This window comes from Oryx dammah, unplaced genomic scaffold (genome assembly GCF_014754425.2).
Source record: "Oryx dammah isolate SB20612 unplaced genomic scaffold, SCBI_Odam_1.1 HiC_scaffold_15, whole genome shotgun sequence".
Taxonomy (NCBI): Eukaryota; Metazoa; Chordata; class Mammalia; order Artiodactyla; family Bovidae; genus Oryx; species Oryx dammah.
The window spans coordinates 30,750,369-30,767,590 of record NW_024070199.1 but is presented as its reverse complement, the minus strand read 5'-3'; the positions used below and the strand labels follow the sequence as shown (position 1 = coordinate 30,767,590).

Sequence of the window (17,222 nt, the reverse complement as noted above, 5' to 3'; positions counted from 1 at the left end):
CCGGCGCTCCTGCTTTTCGCATCACACACACTATATAAATATACTCGGAGATGCCCAGATACATTCATGCGCTGCGCACACAGGATACTTGTCCCCGGGAGATAAGGGCGAGCTGGGAACAATGCCGGGGTCCACGCCCGGCGCTCGCGCCCTGATTCCCAAAGTCTGCACGAACCCACCCCGCCGCCCCCCTCCCCAATCTTCCCCCAAAGTCCAAGACCGAACGCCTTTGGCCTCCTTCCTTTTCCCGGGGCCGTTGGCCGAAGGTGGCCCTCCTGACTCATTCACTTTCCGTTTCTTCCCACAGATACGTTCATTAATGTCTTTTCCAGCCTGAGTCAAACTTTTTTTGGGGGGCGGAAGAGTTTACTGGGGCTAAGGATAACTTGGAGCCTACCGCCCGGGAAGATCCGGACGCAGACCGAAGGCGACCGAACATTCGAAAGTGCATCCAATGGGAAGTTTTCCACTCCGGGCCCTCGCCTGCGGAGTCGCACAGACTCGCGGAGCAGCCGCTCACCCAGCGACGCGGACGCCGGGCGGTTTCGGACGGACCCCGGCCGTCGGGGGCGTGGACTCGGCTCCGAGCGCTGCGAGCTGAGGGACGTCCTTGGGGCGGCGCGCCTCGGCCCTGGGCTACTGGAGAGCTCCCGGCGCCCGCCGAGGGCCGGTCCCTGCGGCACCCCAGGCCACCTTTCCGCGCCTCCTAGGTCAACCCCCTGGCGCATTCCCCCGACCCGATGGCCCAAGCCCTGGCGCCCGGGTCTGAGCCGTCCAGGCAATGCCACCTTGGGCCCCAAGAAACCTACGCTACGACGAGATGATCCGTCCAGGCTGGCTGGCGGGTCTGCAAAGCCCAGCAGGCAGCATCCATGAACCGCCCCAGACTCCTCGCGGGGAGACCCCCGGGGCCGATGCTCCAGACCGTCACCCCATCCAGTCCTGAAGCCAGCCTTCCCTCGGCCCGCCCTGCAGGGCCTTGCGACCCGGAGGCCTCCCGGGTCCCCCAGCACTGCCCCCCTCCCGCTCTAGCTGGGGCACGGAGGGGACCCTCGGGTGCTCTCGGCCTGACTCCTCGCTTCTTTCTCCCCGACTTCCGAAACAGGTTACCTTGTCCACGCTCTCCAGACCACGCTTTGGACTTTCTCACTTTTATTTAAGAGTCCATCCGGAGAAGGAGGGGGAAAAAATCCAGAGGAGATCCGAATCAATTGGAAAGAAAAAATTTCAAAAGGGTGTCCACAGCGACGAAAAAGGTGACTTATTAATTCTTTATTTCTTCAGAAGCACTTGAGCCCGAGAGCTCGTTGGCTTCCCGGCCTCCCTCCCTCCCTCCCCCCACCCCCCTCTCGAAATTAGCCTCATCAATTCAGCTCCAATTTTGGGTTCGAATACAGACACGGGTCTGAACGTGACCAGACCTGGAGTGGCGGGTGCAGCTTGCCAGCAATTGAGACTTGGTGTGTGTAAGGGGGAGTGGGGTGGGGGGATGCGGTGGGGGTTGGAGGGGGGCCGGGCCGCCCCCCCCCCACCTCCTGTCTGCTTCTCAATCCAGGGGTCTGCTCGGGGGCTCCCCTGGGACCGCCACATCTGGTTACCGCTAGCGGGGTCAGTCCCCCCCTTGCCTGGGGCCACCAGTTCTGGAGTTCAATTAAAAGAAATCAGGCTTAACCCTTTCCTCCCCTCGGCCCCGCCGCCCGCCCTCTCCCTCTTCTCTTCAGCGTTTCCACATGCTTTCCAGAGAGGAAAGAGGTTAAAGGGAAAGGAAGAATGAATTACATCCTTTCAAACCCCAAATTGTTTCCTTTTCAGCCCAGACTTTGCCGACCTTCAAACGACAACAAGGCTTTCAGGAGGGCGCGAGGAGACCGCTTCCCACCCAGATCCGACCAGAAACCCGGCACCCTCGGCCACATTCCCCCTCTTGCAAGCAGAGAGAACTCCACTCTACCACCGGAGGCCCCCTTCCTGGCGCTGGGCAAACATTCAGGCCCTTAATGGCCACCGCAGGCCAGCCAGCGGCTCCCCTTTCTACACTCAGTCCTCCCCCCAGTACTTGAGAAGCTACCCCTGTGGCAAAACATTGGCCAGGCAGCTCTTCCCAGCTCCTACCCCAACAGCTAATAACAGACTGCATTCACTGCTCTGGTCAGGAAGTCACCCCAAAATCCCTAGTACCCCCTCAACTCCTTTTAGCAGAAGCTGCCTCTCCCCTTGGGAGAACTCAAATGAAGACTTGCCCTCCTGTCTGAGCTGTGGGACTCAACAGCACTTTCTTTTTCTGCCTGTAAAACCAAAGCTTCTGGCAATTTCGTAATTTTGAAGGTGGCGGGGAGGGGGAAGAGGCTGGCATTGGCATAGCTGTCATCCTTTAGTGAGTCACTGACTGGCACTGATGCCCTGGCTTTTGGTATTTACCAGCCCCTCCATGAGGAGCTCCTGTCGGTTCACAAGCTAGTCTTCCCAGGAAGAAGAGCCCCCACCCCAACTCTGAACAGCCGTCAGAGAGAATCTGAGCCTCCTTGCAACCCATGTTGGCGTGGTGGTGGGCAAAGCTGCCCACTTCGGTAACTCTGGGTTTGAAGTCCCACTCCATGGTTGCTGCTGCCTTTTTAAATCCCGAAGGGGGAAAGAAGCCCTAACCAAACACAACAGTAAACAAGTCTGCCCTGTTTAATGTGGTTACCACCAGACATCTGGAAAGATGGTTTGATCCTGGCAGCTCACATTGTTTTCACGAGCAGCCAAAGAGAATATTTCGAATGTTTGCATTGAGACAAATTGATAGAGAGCCTGTGGTGAGGCGGCTGCAGATGAAAACTGTCTTGGAGCTAGGCAGGGGGGAACCTCTCCCCTTCTCTTGGCTCTCCCCACCCCTTCTCTATTTTGACCCCCTCTTTTGCCCTCTCCCTTTTCCCTCTCTTTTCCCCCTCCTCTCCTTCCTCCAGGCCCAGCTAGGGGCTGGTTGGTTATCCCAGCCCACACACTTGCTCACACCCTTTTCCTGGCTCACCAGAGACTGCCCTGCCTCTCCCTTTTCCAGACTGGGCAGGATTGGTGAGCAGCACCTGGTGCCCGCTACCATCCTGCCCACCCCACCAGCCCCTCTGGCTTTCAAGTCCGAGGAAGCTCACAGCCGAGGGAGCCCTGGACCAGCGCTTAAAACAAAAACTACCCACTGGGGGAGCGGGGGGAGTGGACTAACCAACAAAACAGCCCATGACATGGTTCTAAGTCTAAGGTCACTTGCAGAAAGCATGCCCAGGGGGGCGCATATTCTGGAAACCTTAGGACGTGGGGCATTTTTCACTGCAACTGTGGTGGGGTGACTTGCCTCTAACCATCCGCACGCACTTGACAATATTTTCAAAGTTGCGGAAGTCCTGCTTCCCCCGGGAGGGGAGCGGCGGGGGTGAAACGTGTCTTGGCTCGCTCAATGTCAGCCCTTTTGACCCGGTCAAGACTTTTCCAGACGAAGCTTCCCCGGGTTTCTTCGGCCCCGGCCCGGGTTGGGGGTGGGAGGACGCGACAACCAGAGCCGGGTCCCTGGGGTGCCTCCAGACCTCGGGACGGCCGGTCACTTGAAACCCCTGAAAGATGCCAGGCTTGGCAGAGCGTGTGGGGCGGGTCCTTCCCCCTCCGGCCTCCCTCCTCGCGGCCCCTCCCGTCCAAGCCGCCTCGGCGGGTATTCGAACGGGCAAGGCGGGTGGGGGAGGGGGACGCGGGGGAGGGATGGGCGAGCGAGCGCCAAAACTCCAGACTGCACAACTGCAGCTTCAAGTGTCTGGCCCCTCGCTCGAGGCCATAATTAATTTGAGATTTATTTTTATTGGAGAACTCGAGTCTCGTCTGACCTTAGCCAAACAAGGCAGCTCGAGCCGCCCCCTGGACGCGCTTGAATGCCGGGGAATATTTCTGCAGGAAGGCTCTGCAGGCGCGCCTGCTTTGAATTTGTTTCTCAGACTTCATCTACTCACAGATTGAAGGAAGATTTAGAGCCTCTGCCGGCCCGGCCCGCTCCCCACGCTCGTTCTTGCCTTAGCGCCAAGAGGGTTCAAAACTCTACGTGGGAGGCCGCGGCGGCGGGAGGGCCCGGAGGGGGAGGGTCTCTGCGCCCCGAGCCCGTTGCGCTCCCGGGCCGGGTCCCCAGACCACGCGGCGTCGAGGAGGAAATCCCAAGGGAGTCGGAGACTGACCAGAGAGCGCAGGCTGACAAGAGGTGGAGACCAGCCAGGTGCCGGGACCCTCACCCGGTGGCGGCGCCTGGATGGGGGGCTTGGGGGAGGGGAGAATTCGGCCTCTCCCAACCTCCAGCCGCCGGCCTCCTGGCCACTCCAAACAGCGTTCAAAGTACAGACCTGTGTCCTTGAAGCGCCGTTTCAGGACCTGCCGGCCAGATGCTGCCCCTGGGCCGTGCCGCGGCGAACATTCTGGCCAGCCTCCTCTCCTCTGATTGGGGGGGGGGTCTCCCCCAGAATGCGGGGTGGGCTGAGCCAGCAGGCGGGTTGGTGGGGGAGCGAGAACTAGGAGTCTGAGACGGAACGTGGAGGACCCTGCCAGTCTCGAGTGGGGCGGCTTGGGGCCTTCAGAGATGGGCTCCCTGCGCTCGGACTCACAAGTGCTTTGTTCCGTGGGCAGCTCGCGAGGACCAGGTCCGGGTTACTGCATTCGGTCTCCTGACCCTCCCGGTTATCAGCAAGTGGAACGTCCTGCTTGGACGTTCGCACTGGGAAACCCGGCTCTGTGGGGTTTGCATTCTGGCTGTGCACTTACCCGCTCTGTGGCCTTGAACAGGTTGCTTAACCTCTCTGTGCCTCAGCGTCTTCGTCTGTGCGTCGGCGGCGTTTTAAGAGGATCTACCTCAAATGGCTGTTGTAAAGCTGAAGTGAGTGTTTAGACCTCGCCTAGCAGTCAGCACAACTTTGCCCTCCTTGTTTGTGTCTTGGCTCTGTCCCTTGCAACCTGTGTCACCGTCACCTCTCAATGCCTCATTTCTCATTTGCAAAATGGACCACCTCCTAGGGTTGTTATTACCATTCAACAAGTTAGTACAGATAGAATGCCGTCCCCCTTTCCCTTGCTCTTTCCATCCTCAAGCTCGCCCTACACACTCTCCTGCGCGGTCTTCCTTGAGCACTTGGAATCTAGATCGCTGCCCGCGTGCAGCGGGCACCCTTGGTTCTCCAGGGTCCGGCTCGTGTCCTGACTCCTGGGGCCCGGGCGCCTGGACCCCCGGGGTTTGTCAACAAGCTCGGAGCCGAGTGCCTGAAGCGGAATGGCTGGGGCTTGGCAGCCGGGGACTGTTTGTGCCCCTCTGGCGAATAGCAGGCGTAGGGAGCCTGCGGAACAGACCCAAGATTGTCCGCGCCACGCGGACCACTTGCACTCATCAATGCACCCCTTTGTGCAACAATACAAACTTTGTGGCTGCTGAAAAATCCATTTTTTCCCCTTGAAAAGAGCTCCTGCGGCGAGCGGCTCCCCTGGCGGCCAGAACTCATAGACTGCCGCCCCCAGCCCCTCCCCAGCGGCCCTCTCCCAGAGGCCGGGCTCGTTTGCTGTCTCTCTGACTCTTGGCCCGGGGTCAGGCTCCCGGGCTCCCTGAGGTTTTGGGTACCCGGGTGTTTGCACACTCGAGGGGTCCCAGAGGATGGGAGAGAGACGACAGCTGCCCGTCCCGGGGCCCTTTGCAGCCTTAGGGGCAGAGCCGGGAATGAGAGCTAGGTCAGCCGTGCACCGCGTCCCGGGATCGGCGGGCTGGGAGGGGTGACCGCGTCCTTAACCTCTCGGGAAAGCTGGACACGGCGAACCCAGCACGCGGTAGTCTAAGTCTGCTCTGCCACCTCCTGGGAGACACCGGTCCACCCAGCCGTAGCATCCACTGCTTCAGTAGTTTTTCATTCACTTATCACGGAGAGATTAAACACCCCTTCTCCACCAAGCTTCCACAACCTGGCTTCCCCAAAGTGCCTAGAGACATCTTCAGACCGCTGGCGGGGAAAATGCTACTTGGTGTGAACGGATTTCCCTTAAGAGAAACAGGAACAGCGATGGACGCATAATTGGCGCCCCCGGATGAGACCCGAGAGTGCCCACGCCATGGAGGTTCCGGATTTCTTCGGACGGTCACTCCACGGGCATTAGCGGGCGCTGGACGCAGAACGGTGTGCGGCGCGGGGGGTGGAGAGGGGGGGCGGTGGTGGAAACTCTAGGGGCGGGGTTTCGGGGAGTGGGCGGGGCCGAGACCCAAGAAGTTGGGAGTACTTTTGACGAACCGCAGTGGTCCTTCCTTTTCGACCTGGGGAGGTTCTGGGCCGCTACCTGGAAGGCGGGAGGTCGCGCCTGGGCGGCGAGAGGACCTCCCCGCGGTCCCCACCCCGGGCGGGTCCTCACCCTCGGCCCCGCCCCGCTGGCGAATTTTCACTAAACGTGTAACCCAGATGTCCTGGCCTCGGTTTGTTTACATTCTTGGGAACTGTTGTGGAAAAGGAAAAAAACAAAACTAAACTAACTCCCTTCGACATACTGTCAAATATAGGAATCTGCGCTTTCGACAGGCCGGTGGGGCCAAGGAAGCTGGGCTGAAGACTGGGGGCTATCGAGCTGGTAGGAAGAGCGCGCCGCGGTCACTCGCCTGCATCCACACGCATACAAGGGCACGCCCACACCCTCACACTCGCGTCCGCGCACACCCTCAACTCGGGGAACCTGCTGTGCGCGGCGCGGCGTGGGGCCACGACCTACAGGGGCCGGACGGTGGCCCGCGGGTCCCCGTGCGGGTCTGGGCTTCCCTGCAGGGCCCTCGCACACAATTCTCCCAACGGAAGCGGCCAAGAGTCTTAGTCCTCAACCAGGGATCCCCCATCCGATTTAGTTAGGGCCCCTAGTCTAGACACACCTGCAGAGAGAGCGGTCCGTGGCCCCCACCTCTTTAACCGGAAAAGGAGAAAGGGACTCTAGATCTGGGCAGAAGGTGGAGGGCGGGCTGGGGTGGGGGTGGGGGTCATTACCTGTTTAAAGACGCTGTCTTGTCTTACCTTGACGTAAGACGACGTGTCAGGGACTGTCTGAAACATCCTGGGTTGGTGAGGAAGTGTCAGGAAGGCCCAAGAACCAACCTGTGTGGAAGGAACCTCAGTCACTGGCGAGTGGAGCAGGGTGAGTCCGTGGAGGGTATGAAGGGAGAAGGAAAAAAGAGAGAGGACAGGAAAGCTGCATGGTGGGGGGTGTGACTCCAATCCACCTGGACTATCGAGGGAGGGTGGGACGCAGGTACCCTTGCCCTTCCTATGCTTCTGTCCCCCAGGCTGCAGGCTAAGGAGTGTCTCTTTCCTAAAGTCCTGTAACCTTCTCCTATGGGCAATTGTAGACACCCTTCTCCCCCAGGGCCTTCCTAGTTTGGTACCTGGAGGTTCCGGGGGGTGGGAGGGTGCTTCGTCCAGAGAAGAGGTGGCAGCTAGTATAGAGGTAGAACTCCTCACCCGTGCCACTGAAGGCCCCAGGAAACAGATATTTATAGAGTTGCCAACTCTGGGGTCTTGGGAGCACAGATCGTCTGCTTGACCTACCACCCCTAGGGCTCCACCAGTGAGCCTCTGTCTCCCTCTTCCCTGCTGGGGGGCCACTTAGAAAGGTACCCTGGCTAAGCTTCCAGAGGTCTACAGAGGCCCCTTTCCCAGAGTGACTCCCCCACCAGTTTCAGAAAGAAAATAGGGTTTCCTGCAGAGACAAAGACAATGAATGAAGCGGCCTTGTTTCTAGTGGCAGGGGAGGTGCTGTCTGAGGCTTGAATATTTGGACTGAAGGAAGCAAAAACTGCCCTCGGGTGCCAGCTGCCTCTGCGTGAGTGAGTCTCTCTCTTCTTGTCCAAGTCTGGCCGCTGTCTCCTCTTTCTTCCCATTCTCTCCTAAACCATCTCTAACGTGGCAGGGTGCAGCTTCTACGGCAGCCAATGTGTTTCTGATAAAACACTTTTCTCCCCACTAACAAATTCCAGCTTTTTGGCTCCTGAAGCCACAACAGACATACATGTTCAGGGACCAGGTACGTCTCTCCCGGCTCCTACATTCCCATGATCGGTTCTTTCCCACCGCCCTCGCTCCAGATTCGCCCCATTTTCTTTGAAAGTTGGTGGGGGAAGCACAGAAAAGAAAACCCGGGAGAGAATGAGAGAAAGAAAGAGCCCCGAAAGCCTCTTGGCTGCAACTCGAGCAGGCAGCTGGGACTCTGCATGGCCCCTAGAGATCCCGAACCAGCAGACACCCACCTTCGATACCCCTTCCTGCTCCCCTTCCTGCTCCGCCAGCAGGAGCCTGACTCAGGCAACTCCAGGGTGTTCAAGTTCTTGGTGCGAATCCTCTGCCCCTAGACTCCGGACCCTTGGCAGAGCGAAATTAAATCTGCTGGCTGTGACTTGTGCCTTTATTTCCAGCGTACCCAGACAGGCGCCCTCAACCCCAGCACATCCTCCAGGCTTCAGGAACCGCTCAAGTCTATGCGTCTCCTCCCCTCCAGCCTCTCTCCAGCTCTCTTGGTCCCCACTCCCGCTTCCTTTCTCTTTTCCGTCTTTTAATTTGATTTCCGTTTTCTTATCAATATCTCAACTGCTGTCTGATAAATTGTTCTAATGGACAGCCACCCATCTGCCCCCTGCTGCTTTTCCAGAGACCGCCCCCCCACCGCCGCCGTGTTACTTGGAAATGTCCAGGATCACCATAAACCACCATGTTTCAAAAATGTAGAGACACACAGCTGAAGCACACTCCAGCAATGAGGGGAGGTGGAAACCATGACCTTCTTTAAGCTGGCTATTTACTTTCAAGTGACTGCAATGCAAAGAATTAGTCTTTACACTGAAACAAGACGAATGACCTCTATTTTGGTTTTTCAAGCCCTTAGTTACTTCTTTCTCTTGTTTGGTCCTCCCCAGGTATATCCCTCCTGATTCACATTTTCTAGGCAGCATCTCTAAGAGCAAAGTGGATTGTGTTAGGGAACCAAGGCTATTATGGGATTTTGATTTTAAAATACATGTTTAAAAACACTCTTGCTCTAGCACAACATTGTAAATCAACTATACTTTAATAAATACATAAATAAAAGATACTCTGGTTAAGGAGTGGTTTCTGGGTCCTCAGATTTGTATTTCCTTGAAATTTGAAGGTTGCTCATTCATTCCTTGCCTTCCACTGGTAGACCTGAGGGTCAGATTTGTGGGTTCATGCTCACAGAGCATTTCAGTTGCCCTATTCCAGGGCCACTTTCCACAGACCTGGCCTGGCTAATGGTCCCCTCCAGCCTGGGCCATTTTCCACATCCTGGGCTCCTCTCTCCAGAGCCTCCTGTAAAAGGGAACACAGCTCACTGGGCCCCAGACCAGAACCTTGGGGTGGGGGTACAAGTGACAAAGAAGGGAGTAGAGGTGACAAGAGTAGAGACTACGTCAGTTTGTAACAGCAAAACCTCCAGCTCTGTGCACCTCTGAGAATTAGCTTCTTCAGCCTTCCCCTCCTCTTCCTTCCTGGGGTATCCAGATCGGGGGCTACTTCGGTACACTGGACAGTGGAATTTTGTTTAGGACCAGCTCCCTCGTCTCCGCCTCCCCGATTCCCCCAACTGACTCTGGAAATTTCTGACCAAAAGGTAATGGCTTGGATTCCGTTTCTGGAGAAAGCACGCTTATCACCCAGATCTCCCCGTGTGGGGGGTATGGACACCGGCGGCAGGGTTATTCATTATTTCCTTCTCAACAATATCCCGATTTTTCTCTCCATCCCTCCCCCAAAGCTCAACATATTGAAACATTTTGCTGCTTAATAAGAGCGGCCAGGGAGAGCTGGGAGGTGAAAGGCCAACCCTGGACCGTGACTGGGGCTGCTGGGGCTGCCGGGTTCTCTGTGCTGACGGCTGGGCTGCCCCCGCCCAGCACATTCCTGGCCACGGCTTAGGAAAACAAGACAGCGCTGGGGAGGGGAAGGGGCTGAAGTACCAGGGCCATGGCCCCGTGCTTTGGTTCTTGGGATTCTTGGAGAGCTCGTCTTCCCTTCCAAAGGGAATAAACACTACTGCACACAGCCATGAATAAAACAGAAGGTGCTTCATTAGGTAATAATCCTACACTGATGTCATGCCTTTTAAAGTAAGTTCTTTTTAGGAAAGTTAGAGATTTGAAAATGAAGAATGAAGACTTCTGCTGTCATAGAGGAGATGAAAATCTAAACAGATTGTCTAACTAATGCCTCACCACCCAGGCTGGGTTTTTCCATTGTTGGTCCTTCCTTTACTTTCTTTTTCCCTCCCTCCCACTCTTTCTCCTTCTACCTTCCTTTTCTTGAAGGTGACTTCTAAGAGATCTCTTGAGTACCTGCCCCTAGATTTTTAGCCCTTTCTTCTTTATGTTTTCACCATTGGTGTTATATCTTTATTTGTAAAGATCCTCTGGAGTAGGAAATGGCAACCTGCTCCAGCAGTCTTGCCTGGAAAATCCCATTGACAGTGGAGCCTGGCCAGCTACAGTCTATCGGGCTACAAAGAATCAGACCACTGAGCAACTGAGCACATACATATACACAGACTATCTAAGATTTGCTCCCTTCATTAGACTATAAGTTCCCTGAAGGCAGGAACTGAGTCTGTTTGGATACTCAGTTTCCACACTGCAATTGACCAGCAGAGAAGTAGAACAATTATTTAGCTCATGCAAGCTCAGTCGCTCAGTCATGTGTGACTCTTTGCAACCCCACAGACTGTGGTCCGCCAGGGTTCTCTGTCCATGGGATTTTCCAGGCAAGAATACTGGAGTGAATTGTCATTTCCTACTCCAGGGGATCTTCCCAAGCCCGGCATCAAACCCATGTCTGCTGTGTCTCCTGCATCAGCAGGTGGATTCTTTACCACTGAGCCACCTGGGAAGCCCAATTTTTTTAGCTACAATCCTCCTTTCTGACCAAAAACTAAAGAACAAATGCAAAACAAATAAATGAAACCATCACATTGTTATTAAGGAAAAACTAACAGGAAAATTATACCTGCATGATTCATTTTCTGCTTTGCAGGGTTACATGAAATCAATGCTCATGTACTGGTTTCATTTTTATAGAAATGGCTTAACCAAGGCGCCTGTGATCATCCCTTTCCCCAAGTACTCTGGGTATGGTCAGCTGGTGGAAGTATCCCATCTCTGGGTTTGGTACCAAACTCATCAGGGTTGTGTGTGTGCATGGAGGATAGGGATAAGGACGTGCATACTCATGGCTTGAGCATGTTGTCCTATTCTCTACTTTTCTGGTAATTTTAAAAGTCAACAATGGGCATTCATCCCAAGGGTCATGCAAATAATAAAATCTTGTTGGTCCTGGGGAAACAGATGGATTGAGAACGAAGTGAAGAATAATCTGGAATCCCTTTTAGAAAGGGTTTTAGGGCTGGACATAGACCTGGAAGCCTGCCTTGTTTGTGAAGGTGCGGGGCTGGGGTGGGGAGGGTTTGGGATGCCCAGAGGGGAAGTGCCTATGGCCCTAACCATGCAGTCTGGGAGCAGAGGTGGAATGGAAGTAGACCCAGGTTCCCTTATCTTCCTGGAAGACATGACCAACTCCCTCTGTCACTTGGAGCCTTCGACTGGCTGAAAGAAAATTGCTGAAACGGGTAACAGCTGCCTTAAGAAGGCATGAATAAGAGGAGGATGAGGGGGAAGAGGCAGGAAGACTCCCTTCAACTGTTTTCAAGGGAGAAGGGGTGGGAACTTTCTTGCTCCGGGTACCTGCCTGCACCAAGCTGCTTCCTTGGGCTGTAGATGTGCAATCCTGAGCTTTGGTGGCAGGTGACTCTGGTGTGGAATTGAGAGATCAAGCCTACCACACCGAGCTATCCATGGGTTGTAAGCAAGACAATTCAGACCAGCTTTCTTATTTGGCAAATAAGAGGGATACGATTAGGTCATCACCCGATGCCTTCCAATCAGAGCATGCTATAATTCTGTGAGATTATTTAACCCGGGAAAGGCTGCGAATCAAAGGCAAATCCACACGCTAGAGTTAAAAAGTCAGTTCCAGTCCTGATTCTGCTCCTGATGACTGGTGTTAGGAGCTGAATGGTGTTCCCCTAAAATTAATATGCTAACAATCTAATTACTTTTCGGAATGTGACTGTATTTGAAGATGGGGCCTTTAAAGAGGTGAATAAGGTAAAATAGATGGGCTGTAATCCAAAAGGGCCGGTGTCCTTATAGTGGGGCTTCCTAGGTGGCGCTAGTGGTAAAGAACCCGCCTGCCAAAGCAGGAGATGCAAGAGACAGGTGTGATTCCTGGGTTGGGAAGATCCCCTAGAGGAAGCATGGCAACCCACTCCAGTTTTCTTGCCTGGAGAATCCTACTGACAGAGGAGCCTGGAAGGTTACAGTCCATGAGTCGCAGAGTCAGACACGACTGAAGTGACTTAGCACAGACACACGTCCTTACCGTAGAGGAGATTAGGACACAGAAATATGAGAGCGCAGAAGGAAGACCAATTGAAGACGCAGCAAGAAGGTGTCCCAACTGCAGACCAAGGGTAGAGGCCTCGGGAGAACCCAACTTGCCAAAACCTGGATCTGGACCATCTAGTCTCCAGAACTATGAGAAAAGAAATTGTTTAAGTCACTAAGACTTTGGTATTTTCTTATGGCAGTCCTCCCAGACTTGTACCACTGAGGAATGGTATTTTGCTATGATTTGGTTTCTCCAAGCAGGTAAAAGGAATTGACTATGTTGATTCAATGTTTCTAGAAACTGCTGTGATGATCAATATCTGTTTATTGTATATCCCCTCTGTTGGGGGCCATGTATGGCCTTGCGTATAAAGCAGTGTTCTTGTCTTTGGGGTTCATTCTGCCCTTGATAAGGTCCAAAACCACACTGAGTTTCAGTGTCCTGTATGGATTTTTTTTAATTGCCTTTGCTCCTAATAATGAGGAAGAAAGGAAGGAAGTTGCTTCCTGCTCTTCCAAGACGCAACTTCAGATTTTAAAGTGTAGCCAGAGAGGGATTCTGCCCCAGATAAGATCCAAAACCACACTGGGTTTCAGTGTCCTGTATGGATTTTTCCTTTATTGCCTTTGCTCATAATGATGAGGAAGAAAGGAAGGAAGTTGCTTCCTGCTCTTCCAAGACGCAACTTCAAATTTTAAAGTATAGCCGGCGAGGTGTCATGCACCTTATCTCTGAGTGTCCGTGTTCTCTAGTGGACAGACTGCAAAACTAGATTGAGCTCCTAGAAATTTCAAGGAGAGAGAAGGGGTGGGAAATCTGCCCAGGGAGATAAGTCCAGGAAATAGAGGCAGTGAGTTGAACTGAATGCATGAGTAGAGTAGTCAGACTGACTGGGGCTCTTTCGGTTTGTGTGACCTGATTGACTCTTTGGTTCCCATCACATAACAACACATACATACACTCACACACAAAGGCACATTCATACATATTCTCAGTGTAAAAGAGGATCTGCCTTAGCATGAGCAGCGTGGGATGCACAGCAGCGAGCATCCAGAGCCAGGGTGGAGGATGACTGGGGCTCAGCCCCGCAAACGGTATAAGAGAAAGCGCCTCCCCCAGCTGACAGACTCACCCCTCACCCCCACCTATACATCAAACGGGTAAAGCTTCCCAGGACGAGGGATGAAGAGGTGAGGTTATTGGAGAATGAATGGGACCACGCTTTAAAGCAAAGTGGTGCTCTGAAGACCAAAGATTTTTTATATAGTTTAGATTTATTCTTCTACAGCCCTAAGCAAGTTTTACCTCCCTTTAAAGTTATCTCTTCATGGATATCAGTTAACTAATTTTATTTCAGTAGATAATCTCTGAGGTCTTTTCTAACTTAAATTTTCATAACTCTAAAAACCCCGGTGGCTCAAACAGTAAAGAGTCTGCCTGCAGTGTGGGAGACTCGGGTCTGATGCCTGGGTTGGGAAGATCCCCTGGAGAAGGAAATGTCACTCACTCCAGTATTCTTGCCTAGAGAATCCCATAGACAGGGGAGCCTGGGGAGATACACTCCATGGGGTCACAAAGAGTAGGACACGACTGAGAGACTAACTTGCACTTTCAAGGAGCATAGTACTAATCCCATCTATGGTTATATTTTTCCAGGTTATTGGGAGATGGTCTCTTTCCTTGCTTCTGTTTAAAAACTGTAGAATGTTTCCTTTTTAAAATAATTCCAATGTGATTCCAGATAGGGTGATGTTTATTCATCACAATGAATTAAATCATTCATTCATTTGTCAGGAGTGGGAGGATGAGTCATGAAAAGGACCTGAGTAGTATCACTTTGCCATTTCTGAGAAGGCAAAGGCTTGCAAAGACTATGCCATCTTTGCTCTATCAGTCTGGTCTCTGCTGCTTCTCAGTCGTGCCCAACTCTTTGTGACCCCATGGACTGTAGCCCTCCAGCCTCCTCTATCCACGGATCCTCCAGGCAAGAATATTGAAGTGAGTTGTAGTCTGGCCTTACTCAACCCTAAAAAAGAGGAAAGAGAACAGAATTAAAAGAAAGCATCAGGTTCTGGACCCCTTGTGAAAAGAGTTGCCTTCACAATTTAGGGGGGAATGAATTGGTAACTAAAGGGTTTGAAACATAATTGCAGAGTGGGGCAGCTAATCCATCTCCTTGCAACTTTGAGGTAGAAGATAATTGTGTTGGTTGAAAAAAAAAACCTTTGGGGTACCCTTTGAGAAAAGTGCCACAGAAATGAAAGTAGACTTACCCTGACTGCCTAGGATAGGATAGAGAAATAGGATTCTGTATTATTTGCCCTCTTCCTTCCTTAATGACCCTAATTTAATAAAAAGAAAAGATATGTGTATATGCAGAAGCAATTCACTTTGCTATACAGCAGAAACTAGCACACCATTGTAAATCAGCTGTACTCCAGTAAAAATTAATTTAAAAGAAGAAAAGAAAAAAAACACAGAAAAAGCCAAGCTGGGCCAAGGCCAATACTATTTGACATGAAGGTCTTTGGCGTTTTTTTTTTTTAATGAAGATGATAGTAGTGGGGGTGATGAACAGAAAATTGAGGAGAGGTATTAACAGTATTGGGCTTTCCAGGTGGCACAAGTGGTAAAGAACTCACCCACCAATGCAGGAGACATAAGAGGTATGGGTTTGATCCCTAGTTCAGGAAGATCCCCTGGAGGAGGGCATGGTAACTCATTCCAGTATTTTTGCCTGGAGAATCCCATGGACAGAGAAATCTGGTGGGCTACAGTCCATGGAGTCCCAAAGAGTCAGGCACGACTGAAGCAATTTAGCACGTACGTATAAACAATATTCCTCATATTTTAACGCTTGAGGAGAGTCTTTTAAGAACCGAGAGACTTTGGGCCAAGCAATTCCAACTTCCAGAGGAAAAAGATGCTATGTAAATACTTGCCTGATCAAATACTGGTCTGAAGCGTCATTATTATTATTTTGGTGACCTTCAGCTTTGACAGACAGTGGACTTTGGGGTCCTGAAGAGAGTATGGCTGCTCAGCATCACTTCAATACACTCAAAACAATGTACCTCACTAAACACAATAAACGCTGGAGACCCATCGCCTGCCTTGTGAGTTCCTCTAGGGAACCTGGCTTTCTTAGATAAGAGATCAAAAGTGGAGGGTATGTTTTCATTTTCTTGGTGTGTGTTTTTAAATCAGACTTTGTGAAATAAGATGTCTCCTAGAATTCTGGCTAAGGGCAAGAGGAACATAGATGTATTCCAAATCCTATGTTATCTTTGTAAAAGATCAGACTGGTGGGTGGCACGTAGATGAGCTGAGTATTTGATTCAAGAATTCTCATTGTTTCGAAGAGATCTGTAAACTGGTCTTGGAAAAAAAAAGAAATTAAATGTCACTCTCTGTGCTGGTTGCATGATGCTACCTTGGTTCTCTTTTACAAGAATTGTCCAGAACACAACAGGGTGGTGTGGAATGGACCTTGAGGGCATAGGGCTCCCCTTCAAGTGGGCAGTGTTCCTTCCTGCCCCCTCTCGCCCTCTTCCCCAAGTTCTGACCAGAGACTGAGATGGCCTGGGTACAGCAATCAGAACTTGCTTGATTTCAGTCCAGCTAGTCCCAATGTCCTTTGTGAACTCAGCTGGCCACCTCTGCTGGCTGGCTTGTCCTTTGAGGTCCCTACCTTTTTCAGTCTGGGAACATTTTTATCTAAGGGACACCAGCAGCAAAAAATCAGAACCAAGCAGCAGTGTACCCACCAAACATTGCTCCAGTTAGCTGGACAAGTGGCAAATGGGTAACATGTCTTCAACTACTAGCTAGGGGGGCAGGTACCCCAATCTTTTTACACACCCCCAGGTGACTGCAGTGTGAAGCTACGTGGAAGCCAATTTCTTCATTGCCTTAGAAATTCCTCAGGTCAGAATACTAGCCAGGCGACCATTCAGCAAGTTGTTTGGCTTGGTTTCCTTGCAAGGACTGACAGGGGTGGGTGATGATCACATTTTTTTCAGTTGGGCAGTCCTTTCGATCTGGAACCAAAATAAATTTTGGCCTGCATCTCGAGCAGAGAGACTAGTCATAGTTGTGGGGCCCAGGACCCAGTGATGATAAAGACTAGCAATCTTGAGTGCTTATCTCCTCCTGTATCTGGCCTTCTTGCTTCTATAAAGTAAATCGGGAAATCTCACCGCAACAGGCTTTCCTGTGAGGAGGCTGGCATTTCCTGCCTGCCTCAAAGGGGACAAGGATGGAGGGAACACATTGCTGATGCTGAGGCCACGAACTAGGTGATTTTCAACTGCAAAGCACCCACCGAGATCAACAATGGTGTATGTTTGAGCTACAGAGGTGGTTATTTTCCACATTTTCCACATGGTTTCCTATACATGGAATAAGAAAAAAAGAATCCACAGTTACTTGCTTGAATACAAACACACACACACACACACAAGCTCACTCATACATATGTACTGCGTGGATATTCATCTGACATAAACTGATAAAACTGACATGCTCCGACAAACTTCACACCATTAAATTGGTGATATTAAAATTAGGTCATATTTTAATGCACTGGGGAAGCTGTTCTATAAACTTCACGGTTTAGCATTTTTTCAAATTTCATAAACAAATATTGCTTCTGCAAAGCGAATTGTCTCTCCTCACCTCTATTTTTATTCCAGTCTTAACAAGAGTGCTACTGAAAGGTCATTTACGCTAGTAAAGATTTCACATATTACTTCT

General features: G+C 51.9%; 1 long non-coding RNA gene across 1 annotated transcript; it reads left to right on the top strand.

Annotated features, from left to right (window-relative positions):
- Nucleotides 1-14: 14 nt before the first annotated feature.
- On the top strand, nucleotides 15-2,252 carry LOC120874303. The gene is made up of 2 exons (XR_005723630.1): nucleotides 15-1,256; nucleotides 1,813-2,252. It is a non-coding gene; the product is annotated as an uncharacterized LOC120874303 (long non-coding RNA).
- The last annotated feature ends 14,970 nt before the right edge of the window (nucleotides 2,253-17,222 follow it).